This window comes from Callospermophilus lateralis, chromosome 9 (assembly GCF_048772815.1).
Source record: "Callospermophilus lateralis isolate mCalLat2 chromosome 9, mCalLat2.hap1, whole genome shotgun sequence".
Classification (NCBI taxonomy): domain Eukaryota; kingdom Metazoa; phylum Chordata; class Mammalia; order Rodentia; family Sciuridae; genus Callospermophilus; species Callospermophilus lateralis.
In genome coordinates this window covers 29,200,664-29,216,759 of record NC_135313.1, presented here as the reverse complement: position 1 = coordinate 29,216,759, position 16,096 = coordinate 29,200,664, and the positions used below count along the sequence as shown (strand labels likewise).

Genomic DNA, 16,096 nt, shown 5'->3' with positions numbered 1-16,096 from the left:
TTTAGCGCCTCAGCAAAAGCAAGGCGCTAAGCAACTCAGTGAGACCCTATCTCTAAATAAAATACAAAACAGGGCTGGGGATGTGGCTCAGTGGTCGAATGCTCCTGAGTTCAATCTCTAGGACCCAAAAAAAGGAGCTGGGAATGTGGCTTGGTGGTTGAGCACCCTTGGATTCAACATTGGTACCAAAAAGAAAAAATTGGTATTGGGCCATGCACAGTAGTACAGGCCCATAGTCTCAGCTGCTCACTAGGCTGAAGCAGGAGGATCACTTGAGCCCAAGAGTTCCAGGTCAGGTTTGGGGACCTCCATCTCAAGAAAATAAAATAGAATAACATAAATTGTTATTATGCTTATAATCAATCACATTGTGTTATATATATCAGCTTATTATTGATGGAATAAGAGAAGAAGGATAAAAGATACACAGAAAGAAAATGGGAAAATTTTCTTCAATTTAATCAAGTGGAGATACAGAAAGATATATACACATACATATATTTTTTGAGCAATGATAGAAACCAAGAATACAGTCTCAGAGGTGGACTAGAGAGATGTCTGGGCTATAATGTCTGGGCAGTAATCAGAAATGAAAGTGGATAGTAAATGGATATGTATCTTTAGACCTATATTTTTGTCCTTTGTTTACTTGTTTTGTAGTACCCAGGATTGAACCTAGGAGTGCTCGATCTCTGTGCTACATTCCCAGTCCTTTTTATTTTATTTTTTTGAGATAGAGTCTCTCTAAGTTGCTAAGGTTGGCCTCCAACTTGTGATCCTCCTGCCTCAGCCTTCCGAGCAGCTGGGATTACAAGTGTGTGCCACCACCTGTGGTTATTGAATGTGGGTTTCAAGTAAACACTGTCATTCATTAAACAGGAAAGGTCAAGTGGTCTTGACGGCAGTGACTTTCTATTGAGACATCAGTTTTCTCATTGGAAGAGCATAATAACAATGCCAGGATGAAGCTTTTAGACCTGACTGATTGAAAATAGGAAATAGCTACTGTAGTTGTCTTAAACCATATGTGCTGCTGAAAAGCAAATAAATAATTTTGACTGAAATAAAGGCTAATATATTCATGATCATAAAAATCTCCAAGGAGTCACTCAAATAATGGCCAAGCTGCACTGTGGACATGTATATAAGTGGGTCCATCCAAGCCTATTAGAAATGTGTGGAAAAGGCTTGGTGTGGAGCCAAGTTTAGGAATCTGAAAAGTCAGTGCTTAGACTCCTGTGATGAGAAGCGACATGTTTACTTCAGGGATTCAGCTGGTATGAGGACCCAAATTATCACATTCCTGGGTTATGTTGATCCAGATACTCAAATTGTCCAGTTCTGGAGTGTAACAGTATTTATTGAATTAAACAAATTGGTTTCTGATTTATTCAGATTTAGTAGGTGGTAAAGCTGAAAACATTTTCCTGAACAAATAAATTATACTGCAAGAGTTCTGGCACAAAGTGTAGTGACAGTCTATAAAATCCAGATGATTTTGGGGAAAGACATCTGGTAGAAATGTGCATCATCTCACTTTTATATGTGGCTTTAGATGAGGCTCAGCTACAGAGGGAAACATTTTGTTCATCTACCTTGACAAAATGCAAAATTCCTTCTGGCAGAATGTTTGGTGAATGCAGAGAGGTTTAATTTAGTTCCATAGTGTTGAATTAGATGAATTTTCATGGACCATTGCAAAAATGTGTACCTAACAGAATCTTAGGGAAACTTTGGCTTTAACCTACTTTGACAGAGAAATATTAAATGCTGCTGACCTTTGCCTATGTAAATTTCCTGTGAAGGGCTCCCCACACACCCTGGGAAAAACTCAAGAATGTATCTCCTGTTAAAACCATAGAAGTCCTTAGAGGAACATGTATTTTGCCTTTTAGTGGATAACAAGAATGAATAGAAAGAATCTATTGACATGTGAGAGAAACTGGTGAAAACCACAGATCCATGATCCAGCAAACATATTTGGTCTGCAACCTATTTTTCAAGGGCTATCTTCTGAAGGAAGAAAGATATTTTGAAAAGCACGTGTGTTTGTGTGTGTGCTGTGATGGGGGTGGATAGGGTATTTGGAATACTGTTCAATGTTTTCTGCCAACAATTAGAAATAAACTACATACCACACCCCAGAATGTACTCGAGATGTCTGGCACCAGTACAGTATTTTGCTGCATTCTGAATGAATGATCCCTGCTTAGAAGGTGTTGAGGCACAGCAATATTTTACAAGGGGAGCAAAGTGGGGTTTAATTTGAAACTGAACATGAGATGGTAATACCCTTCCTGCTGTTTGGGAGGTGGTAGGACAGTGACTATCTGATTGTACCCTCCTGCCTCAAGCCCTGGCACAGCCTATCCTTTAGCAGAGAAGCATTTTCTCTATTTGCAGTTCCAATATCATTTACTGCTTAATGCCAGGCATTAAGACAAAGGAAAAAATACTGTTTGCTGTATTATGAAGAATGAAGCTGGGTGTAATGGTGCATGCCTGTAATCCCAGCAGCTCAGGAGGTTGAGACAAGAGGATCACAAGTTTCAAGGGCAGCCTCAGCAACTCAGCGAGGACCTAAGCAACACAGTGAGGCCTTGTCCAAAATAAAAGATAGCCAGGAGCAGTGGTGCATGCCTGTAAATCCAGTGATCTGGGAGGCTAAGGCAAGAGGATCATAAGTTCAAAGCTAGCCTCAGCAATATAGTGAAGCCTTAAGCAACTTAGTGAGACTCTATCTCAAAATAAAAAGGGCTGGGGATGAGGTTCAGTGGTTAAAGTGCCCCTGGTTGAAATCCCTAGTACAAAACAATAAAAACCAAAAAGGTATTAGGAAGTAGCTGAGGGGTAAATCACCTCTGAGTTCAATCCCCAGTACAAAAAAAAAAAAAAAATTATTTTGGTTTCATTGGAAAAGAGACAACATAAAAGGGAGTGTTCTTGATGATGCAGGCCTTTGATTGTCATGGTTAAGGGTTTGTATTTTATTCCACTGCCAGTTGGAAGTAAACAAAAATATCTGTAGCAGGGAGTGACATGGCTGAATCTGTTTTTGTAACAATCATCTGGTTGTAGTTTGGGAGACAGACTAGAAAAGAACTTGTTTAGAAGTAAGGTGATCAGGTAGGTGACAATTTCCACAACTGAAATATAAAAATGGAAGGACTTACTACAGCAAAGAGTTAGAATAGGGATGCGGAATACATATTTGATTATTTTGGATGCTTTTTATTTTTTATAGTACTGGGGATTGGAACCCAGTGATGTTCTACCATTGAGCTACATCCCAGCCCTCTTTATTTTATTTATTTATTTATTTAATTTATTTATTTTTAGAATAAGCAGTCAACAATTTGCATTCATTTCTTTCTTTTTTTTATTTTTGGTAGTTGTGGTCGGACAGCATGCCTTTATTTTATTTGTTTATTTACATGTGGAGTTGAGGATCCAACTCAGTGCCTCACACATGCTAGGCAAGCGCTCTACCACTGAGCTACAGCCCCAGCCCTATATTCATTTATTTTAAATAGCAGTATCTTTTGTTCTTTCAAAGACATGGTAAAACAAATAAAATGCTGAAAATATTAATTACAAAAACTTTTAGTTGACATGAGATTAGAAAAACTGGTTAACCAAGAGAGTACAATTATTGTAGCTTGGCCCCAATTCTTTTTATTTTATTTTGAGACATTGTCTCACTAAGTTGCCCAGATTGACCTTGAGCTTGTGATCCTCTTGCCTCAGTCTCCTGAGTGGCTGCAATTACAGACATGATCCACCCACCCGGCAGAGGGAGACATATTTGAAAGAAATCGATTTAGTAAATGAATAGAGTCAGGAAGCTTAGCTGAACTGAGTATAACCTCCCTAATAACATTTTTATTGAGCTGGCACTGAAAATCTATCTGGGACAGAAAGCTTGCATTTTAAGTACGCAAATGTTTTATTCCATTTTTAAAGGCAGTGAAACTGAGAGAAAGTTTTTCCTTTATAATAATAAAAAAAATACAACTGAATCAAGTGGAGATGAAATGACATCTATTTTCATTATGATGGGATCAGGTTCTCTTCATAAAAGGAAATTGCCAGATGATCTGAATGTCTAACTCCCATGCTTGGACAATTTGAGTAAAAGGTGGCAGCACATGCTGGGCATGGTGGTGAACACCTGTAATCCCAGCAATTTGGGAGGCTGAGGCTTGAGAATTGTAAATTCAAAGCCAGCCTCAGAAAATTACTGAGGCCCTAAGCAACTCAGTGAGACCCTGTCTCTAAATAAAATATAAAAAAGAAGTGGAGATGTGGCTCAGTGGTTAGGCGCCCCTGATTTCAATCCCTATTATTAAAAAAAAAAAAAAAAAAAGATGGCAGCACATGCTTGGAAATTCATTGTCTACTTATGTACCAGTTGTATGAATGTACCAGCTAGAAATTAGTGTCCAACAAATCCTAATCCTGCATCTTCCAGCCTGGGGGATCTTGGAAAAACTACCTGCTACTTTGAATCCTTACTTTTCTCATTGTGAAAGAGGAATAGTAATAGAGCCTAACTCAGAGTTACTACAATGATCCCAGAAGGATGTCCTCAAAAAGTGATCAGTTTGGTGGCACATCCCTGTAATCCTGGTGGCTCAAGAGGTTGAAGCAGGAGTATTGCAATTTTGAAGCCAATCTCAGCAACTCAGCGAGGTCCTAAGAAACTTAGACCTTTCTCAAAATTTAAAAAAATGAAAAGGGCTGGGGATGTGGCTCAGTGATTAAGCACATCCCTGGTACCAAAAAAAAAAAAAAAAGGTGGTCAGCTCAGTGCCTGCCTGATTATTACCAGTTCAGGAGTCAAAGCAGAAGACAGAGGAGAAGGTAGAAAGTGAGTGGCATTTCTTTGAGTTATTTCCAGGAAAACCATGAGAAGATTTTAAGTAGAGATTTTGAAATATATTTTTGTGGGTTTCATTCACATTTTTAAAAATATAAAATCTGGATGGAGTTCACACATTTGTTATATGCCTACCATCTGATTTGGGGACCTCTGCATCTATCCCCAAAATGCCATGTTTATCCATCATCATATCTGGCTAAGAGAATTGAGAAAATAGGATAAGGTAGAACTCTATATTTTTCTCCCCATTTTTCTTTCTTTTGGTGCTGGGGATTGGGGGCCTTGGGCTTACAAGACAAGCACTTTACCAACTGAGTTATACTCCCAGCTCCTTCTCCCCACTTTTCAAAATGCTGTTTATTCACCTTTGACTAAGAAATAAAGTCTACATCTTCATCTCAATTCTCTGCAAATTTTATCTAGAGTCTGGGAAAGAATCACAGCCATCAATAATGTAATGTTTCAAAGCCGTGGTCATTGTAGAGAGAAGTGTCTCCAAACCAGCATTTCTCTTGGAGAGGGATTTCTATGCGTGCAAATATTTTTTTTTTTAAGAGAGAGAGAGAGAGAATTTTAATATTTATTTTTTAGTTTTTGGTGGACACAACATCTTTGTTTGTATGTGGTGTTGAGGATCCAACCCGGGCCACATGCATGCCAGGAAAGCGCGCTACTGCTTGAGCTACATCCCCAGCCTGCAAATAATTTTTATAAGAAGTCAGCACTGAATTTCAAAACTTTGATGTACTAGACTTCTGTAATTTTATTTTTGTAGGGCATGTGTAGTGGAGATCTGAATTGTTTAATTTCTGTTGTTGGGTATGTTCATCCGTATGAACAATCCTTTTCATCTCTCTCTTTTTTTTTTTAAATATTTATTCTGTTTTAGGTGGTCACAATGTCTTTATTTTACATTTATGTGGTGCTGAGGATCGAACCCAGTGCCTTGTGCATGCCACTGAGCCACAACCCCAGCCCCCTTTTTCGTCTCTTCTGGGCAATGTTATGTCAATGAAGAATTAATTTTGGAAGCAAGGATCACAGAAGGGTACCTAACAGATTATATAACTTCTCACAAATAGCTACCTCTCATGGTTTTAAAAAAATTAAAAAGGCTCAACAATGACTAAACTTGTCTGAGACTAGAATCTTTAACCATGATCTGAAGTTCTTTCACAAAAATAATGTGCCAGAGAAGACAAGGGCACGTTGTGGAGGTTTGTGCCACTATATTTCTATTTCATCATTACTTGGCACTAAAGATGTTTTGGTTCTCAATCACATATTGTTAATGACATTTATAGAAATCCAGAGGGAATACTGAATTTAGGGTGAAAACTGAATTGACAATCTTATATTCTTAAATAAAGAGAAGGCTATTCTCCTAAAGGAAAAGGAACAATAGTTAAAGAACCTGCAGAATATATCAAGGTTGAAGTCCCTTCAAAAACAATACTGTGCATCATCCAGGGCAGTAAAAAGTGAACTTGATGAAGCGGGTGGAAAGGAAATTTGTTTTTTTGGCAACAGGAATGCACCTTCAACACAGCAATAAAAAATATAGGGGGAAGAGAAAGGACAATTCTAGAACTTCCTTGCATTCATACATGATTATTCTTTTTTTTTTTTCTTTCTTTTTTCTTTTTTTTTAGAGAGAGAGAATTTTAATATTTATTTTTTAGTTTTCGGCAGACACAACATCTTTGTTTGTATGTGGTGCTGAGGATCGAACCCGGGCCGCATGCATGCCAGGCGAGCGCGCTACCGCTTGAGCCACATCCCCAGCCCCCATACATGATTATTCTTGAACATATTTTGGCCTTTTTTCTCCTAGGGTAGGAGGGTGTATGGGATAAAATATAGAACTGAAAGATAAACTAAAGCACAAGTTGTAAAAACATGCCTATTGTTCATAACCAGACAATTTTGCAGCCAGATTCATTATCGTGATGGGCTTAAGGACATTTATCATAAACATCTTTAATTATTTTATGATAATGAAAACAAATCTAGCCACTGTGGCATTCCATTTACTCATGACTATGCTATATCAGGAGTGTTTTGCTGAATTCTGCAAAACAGACTTTCAGACCAATGGAAAACTGAAACAGTGCAAAAGGACAGACTCAGGAAAGCAAAGGAAGGGCCTTGATATTGCGACTTGGTTGGAATGGTAGAAACAACCAGTGAGAAAGACCTAAGAGGCTTGATAGCTTTTTTCAGATACTTGAAAAGGTAATACATTTATTCAGATTTTTTTAAGGCAGAAAATGTTAGTATAGTAGAAAAAATTTGGCTTAGAGAAGCAAGAATTTAGGGGCTGAGGGTGTGGCTCAGGGGAAAGGGCTTACCTAGCATGTGCACTACCCTGTGTTCAATCCTTAGTGCCTAAAGAAACTTTAGAGAAAGAAAGATAATGCAAGACTTTACTTTGTTCAAAATTGAAAGTTAAGGGCCTACCAACCCACCAATAAACCAAACAGAACCCATTGTGCTGGGTAGGCACCAAGGAAATACAGACCCAGCCTGAGAGCTGCTGGGTGGGGATATGCTAGAAGGCACTAATGCACACACTAAGGGGGCTTTTAACATCCTCCTCCAAGGGCAAGAATCTATGATAATATCATTTTTGAGTCTTCATTCTGTTTACAGATTAGAAAATTGAAGATTATCAAAATTAAAGTGCTTACAAAAACCATTCAGCTGGTAAATTGGCATGATTAGAATTCTTATCCAAACTGGTAAATGCCTGTGTTCTTAACCACTAGGCATCTGAGACATGAGAATCCTTCTTCAAGGGTGCTTAAGCAGTAGAGTTTCTGAGAATGATGCTGGATTTAGAAAACAAATATACTTTCCTTTTCTAGAACTGCACCTGTGACTGAATGAAGAAACAAAATAAAACACAACTCTTCAGTGCAAATGAGAATGACTAGCAGGAGGAAGCTCAGGATGATACAAGGAACAGAAACTGACTGGTTCTTCTTAGATTCTATTTCATTACTCCCTACTTCCCACCTCTACCTCCAGGCCCAGTGGAGCTAGCTTAAAAAACAGTTTTCAACTTGACCCTCCTCTCACAACTCTGTTAGTACTGTGTCAGAGATCCTGAATTGTCCAGGATCTGTTCTATTCCTGGGGCTGCTTCTGACTCTGTTGTTAAAGTCATTGAAGATGACTTTGGAAGAACCAAATTTCTAGGCCAGGAACCTAACCCAATTCCCTTCCAGCCCATGGCAACTGGATTCTGAGGAATAAGTGAAGATATTCAGGCAACTGTGCGTTACTACTACTCCTCAGAGGGTTAAATTCAAATGTCCTTTGGTTCTCTTTTAGTAACCCAAATCTCATATGAACCCATTGGATTGTACTTGCCTAAAGACTTGTCCTTTCCTCTGGGACCCCAATGAGATTTCTTCTTGGTGTCTCCCTTCCCAACTGGAAATTGAACTCAGGTGCACTTTGCCACTGACCTAAGTCCCTGGGCCTTTTATTTTTTAATTTAAGACAGGGTCTCACTAAGCTACCTCTAACTTGTGATCTTCCTGCCTCAGCTTCCTCAATCATTGGGATTACAGGCGTGTGCCACCACCATTACCAGTTCTCCTTAGCTTTCTAATGTCAAGGGTAGTTTCAAGTGTTGCATATTCAACTGGGTTAATACTTGAGACACATGACATAATAAGAGAGAAGAAAATCAAAGAGGAGAAAAACTTTTAACTGTTTCTTGTTCTGATCAAAGCCCACTAATCAAAACCCACTGTGGGGTTCAGAGGAATTCATTTTGTCCTCTACCTAACAAAGTCCTTAAAAGGAACCAGTTTCATTACCAGAACAGCACCCTCTGGAGAGTAGTATGACCCAATATCACATCTCAAGTTTCCACCAACATTCTTCAGACTCAGATTCTTACTAAAACAAATCAAAACTAGTTTATCTCAGCACACTATTCTGGACAAAGGCCTGTGATCCATCTCTAAACATCTGCACCTCTCTCTCTCTACACATTCAGGGACTTGCTTACAATTAACCCAGCCAAGAGAATACTTTCCATGTTTGTTTTCCCCTTGGGTCCTCCCAAAAGTTCAGACTGTCTAACCAGGGCAGACTGGGGTAAGACAAGAGAGGTTGGGTGGTTAAATGCAGTGTATTCAAACTGCTCTACCTTAGTTCTAACTTGCCATGACACTTGAACCCATGGAAATCCACGAATATTAAGTAATCTAGTGTGTTGAAAAAGCACTGAAATACAGGACTCGGTTCTGAATGTCACTAACTGTGTAACTTGGATAACTCACCTTCCCACTTTGAGAACCAGGTGGCTCATAAAAAAATACATGTAAAAGACATTAAGTTTCAAACTTTTTTTGGCGGGGGTGGGGTGGTACTACTCTACAATTGAGCTACATCATCAGCCCTTTTTATTTTGTGATAGGTCTCACTAAATTGCCAGATTAGCCTTGAAGTTGTGAGATTCTCTTCCTTCCTCCCTCCCTCCCTCCCTCCCTCCCTTCCTTTCTTGGAATTGAACCCAGGGGTGCTTTATCAGTGAGCCATATCCCCAACTCTTCTTTCATTTTTTATTTTGACACAGGGTCTTGCTAAGTTGCTTAGGACCTCACTAAATTGCTGAGGCTAGCCTTGAACTTAAAATCCTTCTGCCTCAGCCTCCCAAGTTGCTGGAATTACATAAGTGTGACACTATGCCTGTTTTTTTTTTTTTTGTTGTTGTTGTTGTTGTTTTTTTTTCCCCTTCTCAATGCCGGGGATTGAACCCAGGGTTGTACATATGCCAAGCAAGCACCCTACCTCTGAACTATGCCCCCAGCCCTAGTTCTAAATTTTTAGATTCTGTCCTTAGGCTTTCCTAAGCTAACTGAGAAACTCAAAGATGACAAGAAAATGTATCCCAGATCTTTTATTACTTTCTATGCCTCTAAGTAGCACCAGTCCAATGTTTTGCACTGAGTAGACATTCAGAAAATGTCTTCAAGCTCCAAAGTACATGCATGGATCACATGCTCTGGAGGTTTGCAGCTACAAATAGTGTCCTCTTGTTTTCTGACCAGGAGGCATAAGACAGCCTTGTTAATAGGACAGTCATAGTGAGGACAGGCATAGTAGCAAGCACCAGCATGTACATTCTAGGTATGTTGGGGGTGGTGCTGGTCTAATTCATATATATTTTAAAGAGAAAGCTGGGCCAGAAAAAAAAAATGATGGAGATGAATATTGAATAACCAAGAAGTGAATAAATCAAAATTCTACTGTACCTGTGAAAATGGTGCCAAAATTTCAGAAAAGTTCAGATTGCAAGAAAAACCAACAAGAGTAGAAGAAATCATCTATGATCTTATCAGAGGAGAAGCTGCCAAACTTTTAATAGTGAACTTTGACAGGATATAAAAGAAAAAAGATGCATAACATGTTATAATATCATTGACAACTGTAAGCCAGTTACAGATGAGTGTTGAAATGGTTATTACATGGGCTGGGGATGTGGCTCAAGCGGTAGCGCGCTTGCCTGGCATGCGTGCGGCCCGGGTTCGATCCTCAGCACCACATACAAACAAAGATGTTGTATCCGCCAATAACTAAATAATAAATATTAAAAATTCTCTCTCTCTCCTCTCTCTCTTAAAAAAAAAAAAAGAAATGGTTATTACAAGTAAAGAAACAACAACATGTTGATTGTATGCTTACTGTAGAAAAGAAGAATGCTTGGGTGTTAGAATGGTACACTAGGCTGGGGATGTGGCTCAAACGGTAGCGCGCTTGCCTGGCATGCGTGCGGCCCGGGTTCAATCCTCAACACCACATACAAAATAAAGATGTTGTGTCCGCCGATAACTAAAAAATAAATATTAAAAAAAAATAAAAATAAAAATAAATAGAATGGTACACTAAATCGCATAGTTTTCATGTTGAACAAGCTATACCAAAAAGCTGAACTTTATAAATTATAGAAAAATCTGATGTTTTACTCAAAGAAGGGTATGATAATTTCTAGGATAAGCTCCAAAAACATAAAGTGTGCACATTTTTGGCTGGTATTGGTGATTTACTAGAGGAAGTTATGCACTGAGTTTCTATTTATCATCCAGATGTTAAAGTAGTGTCCAATTTCACAAATTTTGATGAAAATGGGGTACTCAGTGGACTTGAAGGAGAACTAATTTGTATATTTAACTAACATAATGGTGTCTTGAAGAATATAGAATATCTCAGCCAACTAAACAACAATAATAACATAATTCTACTGAGAGACTTGTAAAGGGACTTAAGGATGCAGATAGAGTAGTCAATGTTGAATACATTTTGAAAATTAGATGTCTAAATTACAGTGTGGATGAGCTTTTAGAAAAGCACAGATACTCTAATATAGTTTTAGTAAAAAAATATATGAATCATCGGAGGTCACTGATTCTATTCTGCAGAAAATTCTATAAACAAGCATTCTTCAAAAAGATCTCTCTCGTGTATACAACTGACGTAAGACTGCCCATCTGCTCATCTTGCAGAAGAACTCTTATTTATAATATATCCTTGCTCTTGAAGTCTTCCCTTTATGTAACTTAATATTCTCAGAAATGTTGAATCCATCAACTGGCAGCTCCTTTTCATCACCTGTCTCAATACACTCCTCACTATATTTTAAAACAGATTTTTAAAAACCTTAATACCAAAATCAGAAAAATAACTCCCTATTTTTCCAAATCCAATTTTGTAATTTAATGTTATCATGCAGTTTTGGAGGAGTCTTTTTACACAGGGAAAGTTTGAATAAGTTTAAGAAGTTTCATGAAATGGTAAAATAATGTGCACAATTTTAAGTATTACCATTTTTTGTCATTTGGGTGAATTATTCTGATGGTATCAACATCTCTGAAAATGGAGTCATATTTGGTTATTTTGTCTGGAGTAAATCAATACTCACTAGAAAACACTGGTACTTAGTATCTGCAAAAACTCTGATTATGGGGGCTGGGACTATGGCTCAGGAGTAGAGTGCTCATCTACCATGTGCAAGGCCTGGGTTCAATCCTCAGCACCACATAAAAATAAATTTAATTAATTAAATAAAGGTATTGTATCCAACTACAACTAAAAAATAAATATCAATAAAAAAACTGACTAATCATTATGAAATGTTTTGAATGTATGTGTGTACATATACATATATACACATGTGTGTAATATGTTTGTATTTATATATTATTTATATATACTATGTACATATTTACATACACATATATTTGTGTAATATATATGTGTATGTATGTATATACTTAAAGTATTGGTGATTAATGAAATGCCTATATTAAAGCACTGATAATAAACATGAAATGCAAAGCCTTCTTTTGAAATGTCCTTAAATAAGGTTTTTCAAAATTTTGGCACATTTGGAACAAGAATAGGGACCAAAATTCAAAATAAAAAGCTTACACATTTGAAAAACATTTTTCAAATGAAAATGAAACCTCCCAAACAAAAATATATACTCTTTCCCTTATTCCTACCAAAGAAGGGGAAAAAAATCTGAAATTGGTAGTCTTTCTGTTTCATTTGAGCATGGCAAAGTCTTGTTATCCCCCCCTTCTTTTTTCTTTTCTTTTTCCAAGAAATATTTGCTTCAAGTATTTCAGGTTGTGAGTGTAGCTGACTTACATAATTATCGAGCCCTCAGGGATTTCTTCCCATCTAAAGATACAAGTAACACCCTTATGAGTCACATTTCATAAAATGTAACATCTGTGAGAGAAAGTTATAAACACTGCAATGCCCAACAGCTGTCCAATTTTAGAAGAAACAGAACTTTCACTTCCCAACAAGTTCTTCATATTTCAGTTTGCATAATTAGAAAGAAGAGAAAACACATACTTGGACATATAGTCCACATCCTTGTTCTTTTCTCCTCTTCTTTGTCCTTGAGAAAGAGGAAGGGAGTGAAGAAGGAAAAGATCCTCTTTCAATTGTAAAATATTGGTCTGTTCTAAGCTTATTTTATATTATGGCATCTTTTCCATTTACTTATTATTTAACCAGTGGTGGAACTGAGAGGGCGAGAAACACTTCTGAGACCCTGACAATATATAATACACACATACACACACACACACACACACAGTGTGTGTGTATACATATATCAAAATACATTTTTTTTTTTTTTTGGTAGTACTGGGGATTGAATGCAGGGGTACTACATCCTTAACTCTTTTACTTTTTATTTTAAGACAGTTGCCCAGTCTGGCCTCCAATTTATGATCCTCCTGCTTCAGCCCCCAGAGTTACTGGGATCACAGGTCTGCACCACTGCAAGCAGTGACCATAATTATAAATTTTATAAATTGTTTCTGGACACAAATGGCATATAGCAGTAATTATGTAATGAACAATTTTAAATTTCTTTCTTTCATATTTGATATTAATTTTGTTCTAGAAATAAAGGTCTAATATTTGAGGAAAGCAAAAGTATTCTTTTTTTTATTTTTGGTACTGGGGATTGGACCCAGGGGCATTCAACCATGCAGCCTCATCCTCAGTCCTTTTTATATTTTATTTATAGACAGGGTCTTGCTAAATTGCTGAGGCTAGCTTTGAACTCCTGATCCTCCTGCCTCAGCCTCCCAAGGTGCTGGGATTACAGGCCTGAGCCCAGCCTAAGTGATTTTTTTTAAAGTTAAGTATGTTGGTTCATAAAACGGATGGGCATAGGAATATGTCAACACTCTCCTTACAGTTCCAATATTTTAGGTAACTCAAAAGTTAAAAAAAGTCACCAGGCTCTCAAGTTCAAGAATTTAGTCAGAAAATATCTTATATACAGTAATATAATGTACCTTCACTGAAGGATAACACAAGTGATTTATTTCCTGACCAGGAACTTGCAAGGAACTCCGAGTTCAATAACAAACCACTTGATACAATAAAATTTATTTTTGAAGATTCTACTTTTAGTATAGTTTCCTATATTTTTTCTGTTCATCATACATTTATCTCTGACAAGGAAAAATCGAACAAATCATCTTAAGCCCAAAGAATAATTCCCTGCAACTAGACTGAATAACTCTTGAGTGTTTATTCAAAGCAAAAAACAATAACAAGCTAAGTTCACACTTAAATTCACTGGAGAATACTCATATTAGTAGTAGTCATAGGTATCTTGAGTTGAAGTCACTTTCATTTTGTTTATATTCAAGATAAAGTTTGGAAGAATCTGAAGAGAAAATTATGACTACTATTCAATTATTTCTTTTTAAAAAAACGTAATTCTATCATACTAACCTGGAAAATGGGACTGAGAGGCAGTGTCCGGGAGGTTCTGCTGAATTACCTGTTTTTCATTTCAGAATTCTCATATTGAGCAACACCAGCATTGAACTCTGTCAGTACAAAGCAAATCATCTTCTCCAACAGGTTTTCCTGGGTGATAATGTGCTTATGCAGCAATTACAGGTCCTGAATTATTTCTCTAAGATGGATTTGGTAAGCCTACATTAAAGAAGGCTGTAATATTGGCTAATGGCTTATTCAAGCCTGCCATTAGCAGTCAGAGAATGGAAATTCTCCCTTTACCAAGCCATTTCTAGACTTTAATCTCTTTGAAAATACATGTTTCAGAGAGGGGAGAGATCAGGAGACCATGCTTTGATAAAGCCCGACAAGATGTACAGTTTTTTAGGGGCCTACGCGCCACCTCCTCCTCCTATGGAGGGCTCCCCTCTCCCAAATCTGGGGTGCCGCGTCCAGCTCACCTTGTTAGAACCCTGCGCTCTGCCGTACCTTGACCCATGCTGCACACGCGCCCACCGAAGCCGCAGACGGCACCCTGCCCCGCCCCACCGCTGCGCACGGCCCAATGCGCCAAGTTCCATGGCGCCATGTCACCTAGACCCATCACGCCCTGTGCCATCTCTGCTGCTGCCAAAACTCACCCCCACGTTGGTTCTTTCCAGCTACTAAGCCCATCTCCTTTCCCCTACCTCACGGGCCCGTTTCTAGGCACCACCTTGTCCTCGCTGCCCAAAGTCAAACGCACATGTCCAGCGCTAATTTGCATAAATTATAAATCATGTCCACGGCCTACTGAGCGCACCAACCCCCACCTCAGGGGGAGGGCTTGACCGGAGAGTGACTTGAACTCCAAAGACCCGTGATTCAGCTTCATGCAGCCATAAGTATCCAAGACTTCCGGGTTGGTGAACAGGTCTTGCGGTGGTGGTGGCGCCAGGCAGGCCGCGGGCCGCGCCACCTCCACTATCTTATCGTGAACATCTCCTCTCGTTGTGGTCCTGAGTTGTGTCCTCTGTGGCAAACCAGTCATCTTGTAAGTAAACTGTCTTCCTGATTACTCCCCGCTTTAACTAGTCAGCCACGGAAGCCATGGAGAGGCCCTGGTTCATACCCGGACATAGCGAGGTGCCAGGGCGCCTAGGCCCAGCGACTCAGAAGGTCCAGGCCAGCCTCCGCAACTTGGTGAGACCCGGTCTCCAGATAAACATTTTCAATAGCCTGGGAGGGTAGCTCAGAGGTAGAGCACCCCTGGGTTCAATCCCTTGGTACCATATCTATAACTAAGTAAATAAATAAAACAATAATTTTGATCAAATTGAAAAACGATGATAAGGATAAAAAGTAAATAATAACCGGGTCATAACCTTGGCCGGCAGCGGAAGTGGGGCGATAGGATGGTCAGTCTTGTGGGACTGAACCCTAATTTAAAATTAGCCTGGCGAGGGGGTTGGAATCGCAGGGGCTTAGGAGACCAAGGCTGGAGGATCGCAAGTTCAAAGCCAGCCTCAGCAATTTAGCAAGGCCCTAAGCAACTCGAGGAGACTCCGTCTCTAAATAAAATCCAGAAAGTAACTGAAGATGTGACTCAGGGGTTAAGAGCCCACGAATTCACTCCCCATTACAAAAAAAAAAAAAAAAAAAATCGCCTATTTAAATAGTATATTTAAGCGGCCTAGAATAGTGCCACAATAAGAGTTCGATAAATGTGATTTTGTATTCATCTGGCCTTACTCAATTCATTCATTGGGTGGGTTGTGAAATAATCCACATGACTAACTTATAATTTTGTTGAAAGGTAGCAAATTCTTGGGCTTGCAGCTAATTTAATGATCAATGACTTTGATCAGAGAGCTTATTTGATGATAATATTTGTGGTTAGTTTTGGTAACATTTGAATCTATGTTTAACCTTAAGACAAAA

General features: G+C 38.6%; 1 protein-coding gene and 1 pseudogene across 4 annotated transcripts in view; one reads left to right on the top strand and one right to left on the bottom strand.

Moving 5' to 3' along the window:
- The window catches only part of Cmklr2 (chemerin chemokine-like receptor 2), a 39,179-nt gene that overhangs the window by 10,232 nt on the left and 12,851 nt on the right, over positions 1 to 16,096 (bottom strand). The window contains exon 1 of one of the 4 annotated variants that reach the window (XM_076865943.2): positions 10,586 to 10,642. The exons of the other annotated variants lie outside the window; for them this stretch is intronic. The gene's annotated coding sequence lies outside the window, so the exon portion shown is untranslated. Of the gene's footprint in view, positions 1 to 10,585; positions 10,643 to 16,096 lie in introns of those variants that run through there. 4 annotated transcript variants of the gene reach the window in all.
- LOC143406946 (cytosolic 5'-nucleotidase 3A-like) lies at positions 10,143 to 11,331 on the top strand (annotated as a pseudogene).